Here is a 3,622-nt window from a genome sequence, read left to right as displayed (position 1 = left end):
ATATGACTGGTAACCTCTCGTGTTTAAGTAATTTGGTAGTGTCACTTTTGGCAATGGGAAAAAGGGGAAGATATGTGGCAAGTAGACATTTGCAATTGATGGGATGCCTAAACTTAAGAATGTGTTATACTCGTTGATGGTCTAAAAGCTAACTTGGTCATCATCAGTCAACTTTGTGATCGGGGAATGGTTGTGAACTTTACAAAGGATAAGTGTGTGGTAACCTTAAGATATAATGAAAAGATTTGTAACATCTATAATGTAATCATTTGTTTTTCAGTGGTGTCAAAAACAGTGGTTTCGAAACTCCATTTTCGATGTTCAATTCTGTAAATATTATTTCAATGTTAGAATAAAAGATATTAAAGTTGGGTCCTTTAATTTTATCGAATTGATAATTAATTATGGTATAGGGATTAAATTGTAAAAGCTCACCACTAGAGATTTTAGATTGACTAAAGGCTTAAGGATTCATAAAGAAATCAAATCAAGGTTTCCATTTTAGAATTATAGTGGACAGTTTGGTAGGATATTTTGTTAAAATTATAATTATATTAATATATGTGTAAAATATAAGTAATGAAACAAAAAAGTAATGGTGGAATGAAAGAGAAAAACATTTTTCATCTTCATCTTTTTCTGCTGAAACCACCATTGGAGAAAATATCTTAAAGGTGAAGCTTTCGACCCTTAATTAGGTATTTCAATTTAGTCTTTTTCTCGTAATTTTTATGTTTTTGAGGTCGTGGGAGCTTGATTTTGCTAGCCCAAGTACCAATTTGCAAAACTGTTAAAGTTTCTAAAAGTTTCCATTGATGAATTGTTAAAGAAATTGGTATTAAATTGTTAGATTTTAATCTTAGACGTGAAAAGTACTAGATTGTAGAGTGAAAATTATTAGTTTTGATCATAAGGACTAAACTATTTAAATTTCAAAATTTTTGTGATTTTTTTGTAATTATTGAAAGTATAGGGGCCTAAAAGGATGTAATTGAGATCGGTTTCGAAATTGAAGCTCAAATTTGAAAGTTATGGCAATTTCAGTTTTAAGGACTAAATTGAATAAAATAAAAAACTTTAGGGGAACTTGAATAATGAAATTGAATTGATTCATGCATATAATAGGAAGTTATAAGATGTTTGGAATTGATAATTTGAACTGAGTTATTATATACATTGAGAATTGAACCAAATCGAGGATAATCGGGGAAAAGGAAAAATTGCGGATTAGTCCTTAAAGGATACAATTGTTTTTTTTTTGCCAAGTAAGTTCATATGGTATGATTGTCTTTAAATTTTTATGTATTTGGATTATGAATTTGTGTATGTTTGATTGAAATTTGGATTGTTTGCGATTTGGTACAAAAGATGAGATTTGGACTAAATTGTAAAGAAATGTGTATATATATATGTGTGTTGAAAATTTTGAAAGCATTTAGTGAAGGTCTTGTGCACACTGATATGGATAATTCCCTAGATCCAGCATTTGTTGCGGACTTGAAGATACATGTGGTACAAATTTAGTCTGAATGAGTAATTTTATGTCGTTTTAAAGGTTTAACCCAAACGAGTAACTTTACAGGTATATTTTCAGCTTAACCAAATAAACAAATGTGTCATTAAAGGTTTACTTCAGACGAATAAACTGACACAATTGAAGACAAACTCAAAAGATGACAGTCATCTTGATTCGAGGATTCGGTTCAAAAAATTACTAAAAACAAACCCTAAATCCTCAATTATTTAACCAACCAGACACGTGATATTAATAATGTATATTCAACAACAATAAACTAATTATTAAAAAATTCATTTGTAGGGTTCCATGACAGCAATCACACTGAACACAAGGCACTTGAGTTGAAAGCTTGAAAACCCAGCATCTATATGGACTTGAACTGCTTTGCAATCCTTTGCTTTGCACCAAATTCCGCAGCCGTATGGAGATCCATTTGAGAAATAAACTTAGCTGCATTGCTTGCCTCTGCTTCCTTAGACATCATGTAACTTATTACTATCACTTTCCCTTTCTCTTCCAATGCTTCGTAGCAGTTTCTTAGGATTTTTAAGCAATGCTCGTCATCCCAATTGTGAAGCACTTTCTAAAAAAACACAAACAAATTAAAATTGATACAATCGTAAAATTTTGAATCCATCTAACAACCATATAACCATGCATATAAATACCTTCATCATTATGGCATCTGCTTTTGGGACAGTTGAGAACATATCTCCTCCAACATGCTCAATGCTTTCATGATATCAAAGATCAAATTACAGGCAGACTTAATTCGACTTCATGAAATTGTACAAATCTAAAATAGATTATATAATTACCATGGAAGGTTGGGGCTTGTTGTACAACATGAGGCAGGTCATAATTAATGCCTTTAATGGAAGGGTATTTGGAGATGATCATGTTGAGAGTAACCCATATCCGCCCCCAACGTCTACCAAAGTGGTAATACCTTGGAATCCATGGTATTTCTCAAGTATTTAATTTCTCAACTATTATCTTCAAAAGATTTGTCATTGCGGTGTCATAACTCTTAGCATGTTCCGGATTTAAGCCGTTATATTGATAATTGGGCATTCCATGCAATTTCTCAACAAGATTGCCACCTTCAAGGACCAAATCTTTGAAATGGAACCTATATAAATCATAAATATTAGACACACCTTGATTAGGAAAACTCTGATATGCTGCTATCTTCATTATTTTTTTATGCTATTGAATGTGTACCCAAAAACAAAAATGAAAAATTAGATTAGAGATAACTCAACGCACCAGACATCAATCAGGAACTTCTTTGTAGTAAAAGTAACTAAAGATCCATTATTTTCGTCATTAACAAAAGCTTTACCAGCCAAAGTAACCCATACACTCTTTCACCATCTTCTCCATTATGGGCGCCGGCGGGAATTAACTAAATTATAGCTGGCGAGGAGCCGAAGCATGCGATCAAGAAGGGAAGGTGTGTCGGGGTTCTTCGCGCGAATCTCCAATGCGATGTGTTTGGAAGAAAGTTTGGCATCTGGACCTGCTTTCGCTAATATATGGAACAGTGACGAATCCTTTGCCAACTCCCTAAAATGAAAAATAATTTATATGGACTTTAAAATTTTTAAAATTCTAATTTAGTAAAAATAAAAATATATTTTATCTCTTTAAAAATATAAAAATTTAATTTAATATTTTAAAAATTATATAAATATAATATATTAAAATGTTAAAAATGTATTTTTTTTCTTACAATTTAATTTTTGCCCCTTAAAACCCAAGTTGAATTGTGGCATCCAAAACATAAGGAAATATGCAGAGCTTTGTAAATACCATGCATATCAGAAAGCTTCTTCTTCTTTTGACATGGCGGACGACGAACTCAGCTGATTCACGACTGAACTCATTTTGTTTCTTTCTTTCTTTTATGTTTGCTTTTTGTCTTTGGGTAATTTTAATATGAAAGACTAAATGAAAAAGCTCAAACATGGAACATATATGAAATGGACGCTACTTTTGTTGTTTTCTCTCGTTCTTAGGGTGTGTTTGACAACGCTTTTGAAAAGTACTTTTAAAAAGTATTATGGAAAAGTGCTTTTGAGAAGTGCTTTGGAAAAATCT

General features: G+C 31.7%; 1 pseudogene; it reads right to left on the bottom strand.

Moving 5' to 3' along the window:
• Positions 1–1,883: 1,883 nt before the first annotated feature.
• LOC108462552 (flavone 3'-O-methyltransferase 1-like) lies at positions 1,884–2,716 on the bottom strand (annotated as a pseudogene).
• Between the last annotated feature and the right edge of the window lie 906 nt (positions 2,717–3,622).

The sequence above is a fragment of the Gossypium arboreum genome, chromosome 10 (assembly GCF_025698485.1).
Source record: "Gossypium arboreum isolate Shixiya-1 chromosome 10, ASM2569848v2, whole genome shotgun sequence".
Lineage (NCBI taxonomy): Eukaryota > Viridiplantae > Streptophyta > Magnoliopsida > Malvales > Malvaceae > Gossypium > Gossypium arboreum.
The sequence above is the reverse complement of the archived record's forward strand: the minus strand, read 5'-3'. Positions and strand labels throughout refer to the sequence as shown.